This window comes from Mizuhopecten yessoensis, unplaced genomic scaffold (assembly GCF_002113885.1).
Source record: "Mizuhopecten yessoensis strain PY_sf001 unplaced genomic scaffold, ASM211388v2 scaffold10321, whole genome shotgun sequence".
Taxonomy (NCBI): domain Eukaryota; kingdom Metazoa; phylum Mollusca; class Bivalvia; order Pectinida; family Pectinidae; genus Mizuhopecten; species Mizuhopecten yessoensis.
In genome coordinates this window covers 89,669-95,177 of record NW_018408488.1, presented here as the reverse complement: position 1 = coordinate 95,177, position 5,509 = coordinate 89,669, and the positions used below count along the sequence as shown (strand labels likewise).

Sequence of the window (5,509 nt, the reverse complement as noted above, 5' to 3'; positions counted from 1 at the left end):
TTTTAATAAAAAAAATTCTCTGTAATGTTTTTATTGTATGGAAAAAAAAGACCAAAATCATTTACGGTAGAAGGGAAGTAACTCTTATACTCGGTTATGGCGTCACACTTGGTTATGACGTCACACTAACGGATAGTTGACACGACACCATGCTTTGAAGGACGGTTCAGTCTACGAATAGCAACGATTATCAGGTATATTCCTTACTTTAAAACGTATTTCATGACAATTCTAATTATTTCTTAAATCGTATTGTAACAGGATTCTATAGGTAGGATTGAATTGTATTCTATGTTCATATCGAGGACGATATTCTTTGGTCAGGAGGAGAATGTGGCAGGATTGAATTTTATCAAATTTAGTTTAATGTTGTATAATAATTGTTGTATGATAATATGTCCGGTATAGAGGTCAGTAGTGTGACGTCAGTATACATCTATTATCTGATTGGCTATTGGGTTGGCGCACGATACCTTTGTATGACTAGGTAGACGAGAGAGCGACGACAACGACAACTGACAAGAATATAAGTGAGGTATAAACTCGATTTCTCGATTTACAAACTAACCTGTCGATCTTTTCTATTTGTCCTTTCTCCTGTCCGGCGTGCGGTATTTCCCGCGAGCAGTATCTGATATTATTTATACGGTATTTTATATTATTTTAAATAAAACATGAATGTGTGCGTACGCTGGGTTTACCTGAGTGACCGCATTACACCGGCTATCACGATTGTGTTTATATTCCATATCTTATTATTTGTATCGTTTATGTTTCCAGACTTGAATATGTGTACAGACTAATACATGAGCTGGACATATTGTAAAGCCTTCTGCCACACAGAGGTGATTATTTCATTATAAGTCATAATAATCCCAATATATATATATATCCTTTTGAATGTCCCGTCATAGTGTACGTCCGTGAATAGTTTTCACCATTTATGAGTAACGTCAACAGTAAATGCCAAAAGGCCATACACTTATAATATAATATATGTGTAAAGGTAAATTGTAATCCATATTGTAACTAATAGATAAGGAAATAGTATATGCCCTATTTCCAATTCTTTATTTGTTATTATATAATCCCCTGTTAAACGTACGTATTTTACAGCTAAGTGTTAATTGTCAGATTGTACTCGTTTCTGTAATATATGTATCGATAGCGTTATGTGTATGCGTAGTAAAGTATTGTATGTTTGTATCGTTGCAGGGTAAGATTTACCTACAATAAAACCACTGGTTCGTTATCAAAACGTCGAGCTTGGGTTGTTTATTTACCCCCAAATACCCCTCGGTTTCAGTTTTGTTTTAAAGCTATCGAATAGCTAGAAATTGTTAAGTTACTTCAGCTACAAGTTTTTACCGACAATTGACAGGGTTGTCTAACAGCTTGCAAAGATCTATCTTCGGCTATGACCAGTGCATTTACAGTATGGAATCCTTGAAACAACCCTTTACAAGACATGAAAGATGTCTTACAAAAAAATGAATACTTATACATGCGATATGCTTATAAATAGAAATATCTAAACCTTCGTTTTCGTGGAAAAAAATAGATATTTTCGTTTATGCTTCCAGGGATAATCCCTGAGCGGCAATTGCGACTCAAAACTGAAATTGACCCCTCCGTCTTCCAATATTCTTTTGATTTTACATAGAAGCCTGAGTTAAGAGCGGATATCGATCGATGATAGTGACGTCACGTTCGACGACCGCGACGTCATCTAAAGCTTCCCGTACGATTCTGACAAGTTCAGACGACACACTTTTTTCTACAGTCTATCCGACTTCGTCCACCAACACCAATTAATACAACGGCAAGCAGACATATTCAGGCAGGAACGACAAAACATATCAAACGACAAAGAGCCTATTAGGAAACAACATCGCCAAAGAATGCATAGACAACGACGTGCAAGCGGCCAGTATTCAGTATTCGTTGTATTCCATCTATATGTTCATATGTCAGTCCCTCCATCTATGTCCAAATGTCAGTCCTTCCATCTATGTCCATATGTCAGTCTTTTCATTTATGTCCATGTGTCTGTCCTTCCATCTATGTCCATGTCAGTCCTTCCATCCATGTTCATGTCAGTTCTTCCATCTATGTCCATATGTCAGTCCTTCCATCCATGTCCATAAGTCAGTCCTTCCATCTATGTCCATACTTCAGTCCTTCCATCCATGTCAATATGTCAGTCCTTCCATCTACGTCCAGTCCAGTCCCTCCATCTATGTCTTTATATCAGTCCTTCCTATTTCTTTCAGTTCAAACCACGCAACAGTATACAATTGTTTCATGGCTATTTGGGGAACAGTCAAAACTATCATCCCGAGGTAGGGGGAAGCCCTGGGGAACTGTTTGCCCGAGGCCGCTAGGCCAAGGGCAAACAGTTCCACAGCGCTTCCCCCTACCGAGGGATGATAGTTTTGACTGTTCCCAAAATAACCATGAAACAATTGTTTTATTACCAAATAAATATTAGTATCAATGCTGCATGCAATGTTGCCATTGCTTCCACACTGAGTCGCGGTCACCGAAACGCTTGAACGGGGCTCTCGAGGGGGGATTTCTGCGCATCAAATTCGCGCCGGGTAACAGTTCACTCTGACCGGGAAAACAGTTTTGACTGTTTCACCCCTACAGGCGAAATTGGACAAAAGGCCAGAAACAGTCAAAAATGACTAATTATGATTTATATAGACTATTGGGTAATAATACTACCTGTTAGCATTGATGAGCGAGGAAGATCAACATTATTTTTTATTTGAGAAAAGGCATTCATATTTTTTTAATACGCTTGCATATTTAACAAACACCTTGTAAATAAAGAAAAGAATTATAATATTAAATAAAGAAAAGAATTATAATATATTGTAAAAAAAGAAGAAAAAACCCACATCGGCGTGCACTTGAAGGGGTTTCGTATTGTCGAGAACAGAGCCCCTCATTTTCACGTCGACATGTTTGCAAACTAGCATCCAGAAGAAAAGAACAACCAGAAGAACCGAGAGTGTGTCAACTTTTATTTGTATTGAGGAAGTGTACACTGAAATGCAATTACCGGGGCTCGGTAGAACATAGGGACATGTGTTGGGGTGACGTAACTCTGAGAAAAAATGGGGATGGGCACAAATTTCTGGAATTTCCTGAACGCCAAACAAAAACAAGAACCGGAGAAAATCCTCACGATATTAGAGCTGTTAAACCGAAACTGTGGGCAAATTTGGAAAACCCTGACAGGTGCCCTGTGACAATTTATAAACTTTACCGTGAAAAACGGCCGACTGGCTACTTTGCCCCGTCTGATCCTTTTTACGCAGAAACCAAACAAATATCATCACCTAATATTCCAATTTGGTTCAAGAAACAGCCAGTAGGAGTCAATAAATTGTGCACCATGATGCAAAGAATTATCAAGTTGTCGGGAATCGAAACTGAAAAACATCTGTCAAATCACAGTGCTCGGAAAAAATCTCGTTCAAAAATCAGTGACAGTAATGTCTCCCTCCCGAATTATGCAAATTTCAGGACACAAGAATATTTCATCAATAAACAACAATAACCATATCAACGCAGATCAACACAAGCAGATTTCACGGATCCTGAGCTCCGGAAAATTCGTTCTCTCACCTGCCAACATGTCAACGCAGTTAATATATATATGATAGACGGCCCCTTCTCTAACCTATCCCCCTCCTCTACTCTTTTACTCCATACTTTATCCCTTCTACTCTTATCCTTTCTGTTCTTCGTCTGCTGGATAACCGAGCCACTCGGTAGTGCAGCGGACGTAAAACCTATCAATCAATTAATCAATCGCATAGGAGGGCAGTAAAGCTACTTAAAGGACGTATTTCATGTGTTCCCGTATGTGTGCTGCAGTAGCTGCGACAGCCTGTAGCTATCCGCATCTAAGGAGCTGACCGACCTTAGGGCGTGACCTGGACGGACAAGGTCATTTTGAATCTCCGAGGGCCTGGTAAGCTGGAGTCTTACCCCCTCAAGACGAACGAACACGGGCTTCGCCAGTGAAGTGAAGTCTATAAACCCATCAACCAACCAACCAACCAACCAGCATAGTTGTGTTTGATTTTTTTTTCAAATAATGATTGTTATGTGATAAATAGAATCTTACACTCGTGTCCATGTCATATTGAATTTATTTAACTCGTTCAATAATTTGAATCGTACACAACTTTTAACCACTTGACCTCTGACCTGACGCTTTTGATGGCGGACGGGTAACTGTCAAAACGTCTATATGACATGGACACTCATGTAAGATCCTCTATTTATATGTTATTACTAAAAATTTTAGCCGATAACGTTAATATCTGAAGTTAAACACCAGTGACAACTGTCTAGATTCATTAATACATACCTTACAAAGGCTACAAAATTACTTTTTTGTTAGGTTTAGTTGCATATTGGAGTGTCACAGCGTCCAGAAGTTGACAACCGGAAGTTTACAAGCAAAACGGTGACCTAAAACAGAAACCCCCCAGACATTTTGCCGCTGTGCGAATCCGCACACAGACTATGGAAATAATTCAAAAGGATACATTTTTCAAAAGTTAAATACCTGAACATTTTATTTATCTTCAAATCTTTCACCAGTTCTTTATTAAGCTTCCTCTGTGGCCCAGTAATTAGCCGGAACAGATTTTAGATGGGAACTACAAACTTATGAAACACATACTGATTGGCTGATTAAGTTGTGTGAGTCCTTTAAAGAACATTTTTTTTGAAATATTAAGATAAAGTTATTTCTGAAAGTATATTCAACACCTAGTAAAATTGTGAAGTTTGGTTGGTATACATCTATTGGTTATGGAGATATGGCGAGTTATGTCCCCTGGTGTCCCAATGCTTTTTATGTAGCCAGAAGCAGGAAAATTTTAATTTAGGTACAGGTAATTGACCTGTCATACATCAACTAATTTATCCTTATAGACCTCCATATTTTGCATGTTTATAAAACACACCTTTACCCCATGGACTGTTGTCTTCAAATTGAAATAAACCAGCTACTGTGTTTTACACAGAATTTCAACTAATTGATTTGTTTATTTAATAAATTTTGTTAAAAAAATGCATGCTGACAATTGTAACTTTCTAACAGGACCTTGTTCATAAATGGCTATTTAATATATACTTAAACTGATAAGCTGCTACTAAGACAAGCTTAGTGACAGGCACTCAAACCCCCCTGGGGAGCCACCGCACCACTGGGAGAGCTATGGGGGAAGGGGAAAGATAATGTCATATACTGTCAATATTTTTGTGTAAACAATCAACACATTGCTTCATCAGCACAGATGTATATCTAATAGTATATACTAACAAAACATCTAAACCCCAAACATTCATTTCAAAAATTGGGAGAACGCAGGTTAAAATTTTCAAAACAAATGGATTTCAGAAAGGGAATGTTCGACACAAAAAGGGAAAGACACAGACACCTGTTTTCGCACCATTGCCAGAACCAATCAACAGGTTA

The 5,509-nt window shown here is 38.2% G+C and overlaps 1 long non-coding RNA gene across 1 annotated transcript; it reads left to right on the top strand.

The window, feature by feature from the left end:
- The first annotated feature begins 471 nt into the window (after positions 1 to 471).
- On the top strand, positions 472 to 1,252 carry LOC110460106. Its single transcript, XR_002463974.1, has 2 exons — positions 472 to 535; positions 781 to 1,252. It is a non-coding gene; the product is annotated as an uncharacterized LOC110460106 (long non-coding RNA).
- The last annotated feature ends 4,257 nt before the right edge of the window (positions 1,253 to 5,509 follow it).